Source organism: Mus musculus, chromosome 12, assembly GCF_000001635.26.
Source record: "Mus musculus strain C57BL/6J chromosome 12, GRCm38.p6 C57BL/6J".
NCBI lineage: Eukaryota > Metazoa > Chordata > Mammalia > Rodentia > Muridae > Mus > Mus musculus.
In genome coordinates this window covers 9,622,945-9,636,190 of record NC_000078.6, presented here as the reverse complement: position 1 = coordinate 9,636,190, position 13,246 = coordinate 9,622,945, and positions in this window count along the sequence as shown.

Here is a 13,246-nt window from a genome sequence, read left to right as displayed (position 1 = left end):
TCCAGGGATCCATCCCATAATCAGCCTCCAAACGCTGACAGCATTGCATAAACTAGCAAGATTTTGCTGAAAGGACCCTGATATAGCTGTCTCTTGTGAGACTATGCCGGGGCCTAGCAAACATGTAAGTGGATGCTCACAGTCAGCTATTGGATGGATCACAGGGCCCCAATGGAGGAGGTAGAGAAAGTACCCAAGGAGCTAAAGGGATCTGCAACCCTATAGTTGGAACAACAATATGAACTAACCCGTAACCAGGAGCTCTTGTCTCTAGCTGCATATGTATCAAAAATGGCCTAGTTGACCCTCACTGGAAAGAGAGGCGCATTGGACATGCAAACTTTATATGCCCCAGTACAGGGGAACACCAGGGCCAAAAAGTGGGAGTGGGTATATAGTGGAGTGGGGGGCAGGGTATGGGGGAATTTGGGGATAGCATTGGAAATGTAAATCAGAAAAATACATAATAAAAATATTTAAAAGTATAAAATAAAAACAATATATTTGGGTAACATAAAATTTACAGGTGTATAAATGGAACAGAAAAGATCATGCTGAGTGAAGTAACCCAGACATAGAAATACATACATGGTATGTACTCACTTATAAGCAGGTATTAGCCATAAAGTAAAAGATAACTGTGGTACAATCTTTAACTCGAAGAAGCTAAATAACAAGATCTCTGGAAGGGGAGGTATGTGTTATTCTCAATAAAAAAGAGTATAGACTAGACATTGTGGGTGGATTGGGGGCAGGGCGCACTGAACAGGGTGGGGATAGGAACAGGAGGGATGAGGTGGGAGAAGATGGAAGAAAGGAGTACCAAAAAAGACAACTAGAATGGGGCTGGAATTTCTGGGATGAGCTAGAGAAAAGAACAACGAAAACCCCCAGGAATGTATGAGAGTGATCATAGCAAAGACTTCTAGCAGTTGGGAATATGGAGCCTGAACAGGCCACCTCCTGTAACTAGGCAAGACTTCCAATGGAGAGATTGGGACAACAAATCAACCACAAAACCTTCACCTACAACTTGCCCCACCTACAAGATGCTCAGGGGTAAAGAAGATGCAGAAAGTGGGGGAATGACCAACCAATGACTAGCCTGACTTGAGACTACTGCTAATGACATTCTGCTAAATTTGCAGACAGGAGCCTAGCATAATTATCATCAGAGAGGATTCACCCAGCAACTGATAGAAACAGAAGCAGAGACCCACAGCTAAACATTAGGCTGAGTTTGGGGAGTCCTGCAGAAGACAGGGTGGAAGGATTGTAGGAGCCACAAGGGTCTAGGACACCACATGGAAATCTACAAAATCAACTAACCTGAGCCCATATGGACTCACAAAGATTGAACCTACAACCAGAGAGTCTGCATGTTACTGACTTAAGCCCTCTACACATGTTACATTTGTGTGGCTTGTTCTTCATGTGGATCTTCATGCCCTATCTAACAGTCGGAGCAGGTGCTGTCTTTGATTCTGTTGCCTGCTACTGACACTTCCCCCTCCTGGGTTACCTCTCAATAGGAGAGGATGCAGCTACTCTTACTCTAACTGGATCTGACAAGGTTGGTTCATATCCACGGGAGGCCTCCCCTTTTCTGAAGAGAAAGGGAGGAGGAGTGGATGGGGGGACTGTGAGGAGAGAAGGGAGTGGAAACTTTGGTAAAGATGTCAAGGTAATTAACTAATAAATTAATTAAGTACATGTAATTTTGTCATTTATGTCAGATAAGCATTACATGATTTCACTGATAGAAGTTAAAGGAGTTACCTCATTGAAGTAGTGAGAATAGTTGTTACAAGAGGCTGGGGAGAGAATGAAAAGAAGCTCATCACCTGGAACATCTCTGAGTTAGAAAGGAGGAATAAGCTCTGGTGTTGTGTCACACAGTAATGTGAGGATAGCTAACACATGGTACCAGTAACACATGGTATGAGAAGATTGTGAATGTAGCTATCATAAGGAGATAGTAAGTCTTCTCCATTCCTTCCACCTCTGTGTGTGTGTGTGTGTGTGTGTGTGTGTGTGTGTGTGTGTGTGTGTCTGTCTGTCTGTCTCTCTGTCTCTCTCTCTGCCTCTCTGTCTCTCTCTCTCCCTCTGTCTTGCTGTCTCTCTGTCTCTCTGTCTCTCTCTCTGCCTCTCTGTCTCTCTCTCTGCCTCTCTGTCTCTCTGTCTCTGTCTCTCTCTGTCTCTGTCTCTCTCCCTCTGTCTCTGTCTCTCTCTGTCTCTCGCCCTCTGTCTCTGTCTCTCTCTCTCTGCCTCTCTGTCTCTCTGTCTCTCTCTCTGTCTCTGTCTCTCTCTCTCTCACACACACACCCACACACACACCATCCAAATGAAGAATTCCAGGACTTATAAATCAGAGAAAATGCATGTTATATTTACCTTTCTGAATCTGACTTGTTTTAATAATATGATGATTTTCAGTAAGTGAAGACAATGGAAAGCAGACTGAATATGTGCAAAATGTATAAAATACATAAAAGAAGTCTATATGAAATACATCCCTATGCATAATGGACATGCATTAGTAAAAGAACAAAACATTAAATTCACACTAAAATATGTTTATGTGGAGAAAAATCTACACCTAATTTTATCAACCAATTCTATCAAATATATAATAAACAAATAGTATGAACTACCTACAAAGCAGAAATGAAAGTGTTAAGGTGACAAATATGACAGTGTTAAGGTCTGAATATGAAATGTCCCAACTCATATTTGAATGCTAGTCTCCGGAATCTGATGGTCCCTGAGAGGGACTAAGTAGTATTTAGGAAGGGGCTAATTGAAAGGTGTCTCTTGTTAGAGATGTGGCTCTTTGATGGCTATAGCCCAACAACTTACCTCCAGCCACTTTCAGTTCTCTGGCCCACTACCTTGTGAACAGTCACTATCACAAATCTCCTTTGCCTAAGACTGGGCCACTAAGCCATGCCTTTTTTTTTTTTTTTTTTTTTTTTTTTTTTTTTTTTTTTTTTTTTTTTTTTCTTTTCCATTTTTTATTAGGTATTTAGCTCATTTACATTTCCAATGCTATACCAAAAGACCCCCTTACCCACCCACCCCCACTCCCCTACCCACCCACTCCCCCCCTTTGGCCCTGGCGTTCCCCTGTACCGGGGCACACAAAGTCTGCGTGTCCAATGGGCCTCTCTTTCCAGTGATGGCCGACTAGGCCATCTTTTGATACATATGCAGCTAGAGTCAAGAGCTCAGGGGTACTGGTTAGTTCATAATGTTGTTCCACCTATAGGGTTGAAGATCCCTTTAGCTCCTTGGGTACTTTCTCTAGCTCCTCCATTGGGAGCCCTGTGATCCATCCAGCGCTGACTGTGAGCATCCACTTCTGTGTTTGCTAGGCCCCGGCATAGTCTCACAAGAGACAGCTACATCTGGGTCCTTTCAGTAAAATCTTGCTAGTGTATGCAATGGTGTCAGCATTTGGAAGCTGATTATGGGGTGGATCCCTGGATATGGCAGTCTCTACATGGTCCATCCTTTCATCTCAGCTCCATACTTTGTTTCTGTAACTCCTTCCATGGGTGTTTTGTTCCCACTTCTAAGGAGGGGCATAGTGTCCACACTTCAGTCTTCATTTTTCTTGAGTTTCATGTGTTTAGGAAATTGTATCTTATATCGTGGGTATCCTAGGTTTTGGGCTAGTATCCACTTATCAGTGAGTACATATTGTGTGAGTTCCTTTGTGATTGTGTTACCTCACTCAGGATGATGCTCTCCAGGTCCATCCATTTGGCTAGGAATTTCATAAATTCATTCTTTTTAATAGCTGAGTAGTACTCCATTGTGTAGATGTACCACATTTTCTGTATCCATTCCTCTGTTGAGGGGCATCTGGGTTCTTTCCAGTTTCTGGCTATTATAAATAAGGCTGCTATGAACATAGTGGAGCATGTGTCCTTCTTACCAGTTGGGGCTTCTTCTGGATATATGCCCAGGAGAGGTATTGCTGGATCCTCCGGTAGTACTATGTCCAATTTTCTGAGGAACCGCCAGACTGATTTCCAGAGTGGTTGTACAAGCCTGCAATCCCACCAACAATGGAGGAGTGTTCCTCTTTCTCCACATCCTCGCCAGCATCTGCTGTCACCTGAATTTTTGATCTTAGCCATTCTGACTGGTGTGAGGTGGAATCTCAGGGTTGTTTTGATTTGCATTTCCCTGATGATTAAGGATGTTGAACATTTTTTCAGGTGCTTCTCTGCCATTCGGTATTCCTCAGGTGAGAATTCTTTGTTCAGTTCTGAGCCCCATTTTTTAAGGGGGTTATTTGATTTTCTGAGGTCCACCTTCTTGAGTTCTTTATATATGTTGGATATTAGTCCCCTATCTGATTTAGGATAGGTAAAGATCCTTTCCCAGTCTGTTGGTGGTCTTTTTGTCTTATAGACAGTGTCTTTTGCCTTGCAGAAACTTTGGAGTTTCATTAGGTCCCATTTGTCAATTCTCGATCTTACAGCACAAGCCATTGCTGTTCTGTTCAGGAATTTTTCCCCTGTGCCCATATCTTCAAGGCTTTTCCCCACTTTCTCCTCTATAAGTTTCAGTGTCTCTGGTTTTATGTGAAGTTCCTTGATCCACTTAGATTTGACCTTAGTACAAGGAGATAAGTATGGATCGATTCGCATTCTTCTACATGATAACAACCAGTTGTGCCAGCACCAATTGTTGAAAATGCTGTCTTTCTTCCACTGGATGGTTTTGGCTCCCTTGTCGAAGATCAAGTGACCATAGGTGTGTGGGTTCATTTCTGGGTCTTCAATTCTATTCCATTGGTCCACTTGTCTGTCTCTATACCAGTACCATGCAGTTTTTATCACAATTGCTCTGTAGTAAAGCTTTAGGTCAGGCATGGTGATTCCACCAGAGGTTCTTTTATCCTTGAGAAGAGTTTTTGCTATCCTCGGTTTTTTGTTATTCCAGATGAATTTGCAAATTGCTCCTTCTAGTTCGTTGAAGAATTGAGTTGGAATTTTAATGGGGATTGCATTGAATCTGTAGATTGCTTTTGGCAAGATAGCCATTTTTACAATGTTGGTCCTGCCAATCCATGAGCATGGGAGATCTTTCCATCTTCTGAGATCTTCTTTAATTTCTTTCTTCAGGGACTTGAAGTTTTTATCATACAGATCTTTCACTTCCTTCGTTAGAGTCACGCCGAGATATTTTATATTATTTGTGGCTATTGAGAAGGGTGTTGTTTCCCTAATTTCTTTCTCAGCCTGTTTATTCTTTGTGTAGAGAAAGGCCATTGACTTGTTTGAGTTAATTTTATATCCAGCTACTTCACCGAAGCTGTTTATCAGGTTTAGGAGTTCTCTGTTGGAATTTTTAGGGTCACTTATATATACTATCATATCATCTGCAAAAAGTGATATTTTGACTTCCTCTTTTCCAATTTGTATCCCCTTGATCTCCTTTTGTTGTCGAATTGCTCTGGCTAATACTTCAAGTACTATGTTGAAAAGGTAGGGAGAAAGTGGGCAGCCTTGTCTAGTCCCTGATTTTAGTGGGATTGCTTCCAGCTTCTCTCCATTTACTTTGATGTTGGCTACTGGTTTGCTGTAGATTGCTTTTATCATGTTTAGGTATTGGCCTTGAATTCCTGATCTTTCCAGAACTTTTATCATGAATGGGTGTTGGATCTTGTCAAATGCTTTTTCTGCATCTAACGAGATGATCATGTGGTTTTTGTCTTTGAGTTTGTTTATATAATGGATTACATTGATGGATTTTCGTATATTAAACCATCCCTGCATCCCTGGAATAAAACCTACTTGGTCAGGATGGATGATTGCTTTAATGTGTTCTTGGATTCGGTTAGCGAGAATTTTATTAAGAATTTTTGCATCGATGTTCATAAGAGAAATTGGTCTGAAGTTCTCTATCTTTGTTGGATCTTTCTGTGGTTTAGGTATCAGAGTAATAGTGGCTTCATAAAATGAGTTGGGTAGAATACCTTCTACTTCTATCTTGTGAAAAAGTTTTTGCAGAACTGGAGTTAGATCTTCTTTGAAGGTCTGATAGAACTCTGCACTAAACCCATCTGGTCCTGGGCTTTTTTTGGCTGGGAGACTATTGATAACTGCTTCTATTTCTTTAGGGGATATGGGACTGTTTAGAAGGTCAACTTGATCCTGATTCAACTTTGGTACCTGGTATCTGTCCAGAAATTTGTCCATTTCGTCCAGATTTTCCAGTTTTGTTGAGTATAGCCTTTTGTAGAAGGATCTGATAGTGTTTTGGATTTCTTCAGGATCTGTTGTTATGTCTCCCTTTTCATTTCTGATTTTGTTAATTAGGATTTTGTCCCTGTGCCCTTTAGTGAGTCTAGCTAAGGGTTTATCTATCTTGTTGATTTTCTCAAAGAACCAACTCCTCGTTTGGTTAATTCTTTGAATAGTTCTTCTTGTTTCCACTTGGTTGATTTCACCCCTGAGTTTGATTATTTCCTGCCGTCTACTCCTCTTGGGTGAATTTGCTTCCTTTTTTTCTAGAGCTTTTAGATGTGTTGTCAAGCTGCTAGTATGTGCTCTCTCCCGTTTTTTCTTGAAGGCACTCATAGCTATGAGTTTCCCTCTTAGAAATGCTTTCATTGTGTCCCAAAGGTTTGGGTACGTTGTGGCTTCATTTTCATTAAACTCTAAAAAGTCTTTAATTTCTTTCTTTATTCCTTCCTTGACCAAGGTATCATTGAGAAGAGTGTTGTTCAGTTTCCATGTGAATGTTGGCTTTCTGTTATTTATTTTGTTATTGAAGATCAGCCTTAGTGCATGGTGATCTGATAGGATACATGGGACAATTTCAATATTTTTGAATCTGTTGAGGCCTGATTTGTGACCTATTATGTGGTCAATTTTGGAGAAGGTACCATGAGGTGCTGAGAAGAAGGTATATCCTTTTGTTTTAGGATAAAATGTTCTGTAGATATCTGTCAGATCCATTTGTTTCATCACTTCTGTTAGTTTCAGTGTGTCCCTGTTTAGTTTCTGTTTCCATGATCTGTCCATTGGTGAAAGTGGTGTGTTGAAGTCTCCCACTATTATTGTGTGAGGCGCAATGTGTGCTTTGAGCTTTACTAAAGTTTCTTTAGTGAATGTGGCTGCTCTTGTATTTGGAGCATAGATATTCAGAATTGAGAGTTCCTCTTGGAGGATTTTACCTTTGATGAGAATGAAGTGTCCCTCCTTGTCTTTTTTGATGACTTTGGGTTGGAAGTCAATCTTATCAGATATTAGGATGGCTACTCCTGCTTGTTTCTTCATACCATTTGCTTGGAAAATTGTTTTCCAGCCTTTCATTCTGAGGTAGTGTCTATCTTTTTCTCTGAGATGAGTTTCCTGTAAGCAGCAAAATGTTGGGTCTTGTTTGTGTAGCCAGTTTGTTAGTCTATGTCTTTTTATTGGCGAGTTGAGACCATTGATGTTAAGAGATATTAAGGAAAAGTAATTGTTGCTTCCTGTTATTTTAGTTGTTAAAGGTGGCATTCTGTTCTTGTGGCTGTCTTCTTTTAGGTTTGTTGAGGGATTACCTTCTTGTTTTTTCTAGGGCGTTGTTCCCGTTCTTGTATTGGTTTTTTTCTGTTATTATCCTTTGAAGGGCTGGATTCGTGGAGAGATAATGCGTGAATTTGGTTTTGTCGTGGAATACTTTGGTTTCTCCCTCTACGATAATTGAGAGTTTGGCTGGGTATAGTAGCCTGGGCTGCAGTTTGTGTTCTCTTAGTGTCTGTATAACATCTGTCCAGGCTCTTCTGGCTTTCATAGTCTCTGGTGAAAAATCTGGTGTAATTCTGATAGGCTTGCCTTTATATGTTACTTGACCTTTTTCCCTTACTGCTTTTAGTATTCTATCTTTATTTAGTGCATTTGATGTTCTGATTATTATGTGTCGGGAGGAATTTCTTTTCTGGTCCAGTCTATTTGGAGTTCTGTAGGCTTCTTGTATGTTCATATGCATCTCATTCTTTAGATTTGGGAAGTTTTCTTCAATAATTTTGTTGAAGATGTTTGCTGGACCTTTGAGTTGAAAATCTTCATTCTCATCCACTCCTATTATCCGTACGTTTGGTCTTCTTATTGTGTCCTGGATTTCCTGGATATTTTGAGTTAGGATCTTTTTGCATTTTCCATTTTCTTTGATTGTTGTGCCGATGTTCTCTATGGAATCTTCTGCACCTGAGATTCTCTCTTCCATCTCTTGTATTCTGTTGCTGATGCTCAAATCTATGGTTCCAGATTTCTTTCCTAGGGTTTCTATCTCTAGTGTTGCCTCGCTTTGAGTTTTCTTTATTGTGTCTACTTCCCTTTTTAGGTCTAGTATGGTTTTGTTCATTTCCATCACCTGTTTGTATGTTTTTTCCTCTTTTTCTGTAAGGACTTCTACCTGTTTGATTGTGTTTTCCTGTTTTTCTTTAAGGACTTGTAACTCTTTAGCAGTGTTCTCCTGTATTTCTTTAAGTGATTTATTAAAGTCCTTCTTGATGTCCTCTACCATCATCATGAGATATGCTTTTAAATCTAGGTCTAGGTTCTCAGGTGTGTTGGGGTTCCCTGGACTGGGCGAAGTGGGTGTGCTGGGTTCTGGTGATGGTGAGTGGTCTTGGTTCCTGTTAGTAAGATTCCTCCGTTTACCTTTCGCCATCTGGTAATCTCTGGAGTTAGTAGTTATAGTTGACTCTGTTTAGAGATTGTTCTTCTGGTGATTCTGTTACCGTCTATCAGCAGACCTGGGAGACAGATTCTCTCCTCTGAGTTTCAGTGCTCAGAGCACTCTCTGCTGGCAAGCTCTCTTACAGGGAAGGTGCGCAGATATCTTGTATTTGGACCTCCTCCTGGCCGAAGAAGAAGGCCCAAAACAGGACCTTTCTCAGACACTGTGTTGCTTTGGCAGTTCCCAGGTGGTACAGACTCTCACCTAAGCAGACTAAATTCCTAAGTTCCTTGGAGTCCCGGGACCAAGATGGAGACCGCTGCTGCTGTGGCTTAGGCCGCCTCCCCAGCCGGGTGGGCACCTGTCCTCCGGTCCGGAAGGTGGCCGGCTGTCCCCGGCCCACACAGGGTGCTGCCTCAGCGCCTCTGTGCTTCTGCCTGTTCCAGAAGCTGTCAGGTTCTCTGGCGCACCCTCTCACCTGTTCAGACTAATTTCCTAAGTTCGGCGGGTCCCGGACCAAGATGGCGACCGCTGCTGCTGTGGCTTAGGCCGCCTCCCCAGCCGGGTGGGCACCTGTCCTCCGGTCCGGAAGGTGGCCGGCTGTCCCCGGCCCACACAGGGTGCTGCCTCAGCGCCTCTGTGCTTCTGCCTGTTCCAGAAGCTGTCAGGTTCTCTGGCGCACCCTCTCACCTGTTCAGACTAATTTCCTAAGTTCGGCGGGTCTCGGACCAAGATGGCGACCGCTGCTGCTGTGGTTTAGGCCGCCTCCCCCGCCTTTTTTTTTTAATTAGGTATTTTCCTCGTTTACATTTTCAATGCTATCCCAAAGGTCCCCCATACCCACCCCCCCAATCCCCTACCCACACACTGCCCCTTTTTGGCCCTGGCATTCCCCTGTACTGGGGCATATAAAGTTTGCAAGTCCAATGGGCCTCTCTTCGCAGTGATGACCGACTAGGCCATCTTTGATACATATGCAGCTAAAGACAAGAGCTCCCGGGTACTGGTTAGTTCATATTGTTGTTCCACCTATAGGGTTGCAGATCCCTTTAGCTCCTTGGGTAATTTCTCTAGCTCCTCCATAAGGGGCCGTGTGACCCATCCAATAGCTGACTGTGATCATCCACTTATGTGTTTGCTAGGCCCTGGCATAGTCTCACAAGAGAGAGCTATATCTGGGAACTTTCAGCAAAAACTTGCTAGTGTATGCAATGGTGTCAGCATTTGGAAGCTGATTATGGGATGGATCCCTGCATATGGCAATCACTAGATGGTCCATCCTTTCGTCACAGCTCCAAATTTTGTCTCTGTAACTCCTTCTATGGGTGTTTTGTTCCCATTTCTAAGAAAGGGTAAAGTGTCCACACTTTGGTCTTCATTCTTCTTGAATTTCATGCGTTTGGCAAGTTGTATCTTATATCTTGGGTATCCTAAGTTTCTGGGCTAATATCCACTTATCAGTGAGTACATATTGTGTGAGTTCCTTTGTGATTGGGTTACTTCACTCAGGATGATACCCTCCAGGTCCATCCACTTGCCTAGAAATTTCATAAATTCATTTTTTTAATAGCTGAGTAGTATTCCATTGTGTAAATGTACCACATTTTCTGTATCCATTCCTCTGTTGAGGGGCATCTGGGTTCTTTCCAGCTTCTGGCTATTATAAATAAGGCTGCTATGAACATAGTGGAGCATGTGTTCTTCTTACTGGTTGGGACATCTTCTGGATATATGCCCAGGAGAGATATTGCGGGATCCTCCGGTAGTACTATGTCCAATTTTCTGAGGAACCGCCAGACTGATTTCCAGAGTGGTTGTACAAGCTTGCAATCCCACCAACAATGGAGGAGTGTTCCCCTTTCTCCACATCCTCGCCAGCATCTGCTGTCACCTGAGTTTTTGATCTTAGCCATTCTGACTGGAGTGAAGTGGAATCTCAGTGTTGTTTTGATTTGCATTTCCCTGATGATTAAGGATGTTGAACATTTTTTCAGGTGCTTCTCTGCCATTCGGTATTCCTCAGGTGAGAATTCTTTGTTCAGCTCTGAGCCCCATTTTTTAATGGGGTTATTTGATTTTCTGGAGTCCACCTTCTTGAGTTCTTTATATATATTGGATATTAGTCCCCTATCCGATTTGGGATAGGTAAAGATCCTTTCCCAATCTGTTGGTGGCCTTTTTGTCTTATTGATGGTGTCTTTTGCCTTACAGAAGCTTTGCAATTTTATGAGGTCCCATTTATCGATTCTTGATCTTACAGCACAAGCCATTGCTGTTCTGTTCAGGAATTTTTCCCCTGTACCCATATCTTCGAGGCCTTTCCCTACTTTCTCCTCTATAAGTTTCAGTGTCTCTGGTTTTATGTGGAGTTCCTTAATCCACTTAGATTTGACCTTAGTACAAGGAGATAGAAATGGATCAATTCGCATTCTTCTACATGATAACCGCCAGTTGTGCCAGCACCATTTGTTGAAAATGCTGTCTTTTTTCCACTGGATGGTTTTAGCTCCCTTGTCAAAGATCAAGTGACCATAGGTGTGTGGATTCATCTCTGGGTCTTCAATTCTGTTCCATTGGTCTACTTGTCTGTCACTATACCAGTACCATGCAGTTTTGATCACAATTGCTCTGTAGTACAGTTTTAGGTCCGGCATGGTTTGCTCATGTGTACTGAGAACCTCTGAAAACAGAAATCAAAGCAAGCTTTTACCCCTTTGAATTGTTTGTTCATTGTTGGATTCATAGCAACACAAAAATAACTAAAGCATCCAGCTACCCTAAGTGGATTATTACATAACCCCAATGTATACATGAATCAAACAATCACATTATACCCCATAAAAACCCTGACAATGATTAAGTTTCTTTCTGAATGGAAAAAACACAATAACCAAAGAAGAAAGACAAAATCGAAAAACAGACCATTCAATTGCTAAAGAAGCTGAGAAAAAGAAGCTGATAATCTGAGTCTGACAAGCTCAAGAGAAAGCCATAAGTGCATTGTTCACTACCTGTGAGACTAGGAACCAATTACTTACAACCTCTGAGCTCAGAAGTTCTCATTGCTAAAACCTGGGTTGTTCAATACAAGGACAAAGATATCTTAGTTAAATAAGTCATATTGTTTGTGCTTTAATAAAATGTAAAATTTTATATAATTTTTATGTAATTTGTTAATTAAGAGATATGAGATATTTTTAGAAGTTTTGAACATTTTTCATCTTTCCTTTTCTGATTTTCTATAACCAGCCATTAGTCATTCCTGCTACAAATAACATTGAATATATTTAAGTTGATCTGTGATTCAGAAAATTTATTGGACTTTCTCATTATTTATAGCAGTATATCTGGATCCTCTCCTCTTTTTCCATTGAAGCTCCTCTTGCTTTTAATCTTACTCATTACTTCATTGAGTGTGGTGGTTTCAGAGCAAGTGACCCCACATGGGCCCAAATATTTGAACACTTGGACCCTAGTTGGTAAATCTGTTTTGGGAAGAACTAGAAGGTATGGTCTTGTTGGAGGAGATGTGTCACTGGGGGAGAGCTTTGAGGTTTCAAGCCAAGGCCAGGTCCAGCTTTATTATCTCTGCCTCCTGTTTGTAGATTAGATGTAACATCTCAGCTCCTATCCCAGTGTCATGCTTGCTTGCCCCTTGCAATGCTTCCCACAATGCTGATCATAAACTTATCTTTTGAACCTACAAGCAAGCCCCACTGAAATGTTTTCTTTTATAAGTTGTCTTGGTAATGGTGTCTCTTCATTGTAATGCAAAAGTAACTAAGTGTGTTATGAAGAAATATTACTTTGGGGGAATTTTAAAATGAAGATTGTGTATTTAAAGATAATGTTTTAGTGATTACATGCTAACACAAACCAAGAAAAAAGATCTGACTATATTTTAATGTGCAATGTGTTCTACCAATAAGTTACAAACAAAAGTGTCTGGATACTAAAAAGATGTGTAAAGAACTACCAATTACACTACATTTGTATTTCTCACACTATTAGACATCAGTGACATGCACAGAAAATGGTGAGTCTTAAAGTTTATATGAAGGTTCAAAAAAAATGTCATCCTAAAGTTTAGGTTAAGAAAATATCTCAGTGGTTAAGAGCATTATCTGCTCTTCCAGAGCTTCTGAGTTCAATTCCCAGCAACCAAATGGTGGCTCACAACCATCTGTAATAAGATCTGATACCCTCTTGTGGTGTGTCTGAAGACAGTGACAGTGTACTCACATACATACAGTGAATAAATCTTTATAAAAGAAAGAAATAAAAGAAAATATCTCAGGAAACAAAGTGGAAGATTGTTATGCAGCACCACTGACAGTTGTAAGCAGAAGAGGCACTCTCTCTAAGTCCCCAGAGCTGCAAACTAACCACAAAATGTTTTCCATGTCTAATAACACACTGCATCCTACACACACATCTCTATTTTTGAATCTTTCATCCATTGTCCTTCTCGTGTACCTGACTAAAACTGTGTACACAAGTTAAAACCCTCCAGCAGGAAACAGTCATGAAAACTGGTCCAAGCTCACTGAACTATTCATCA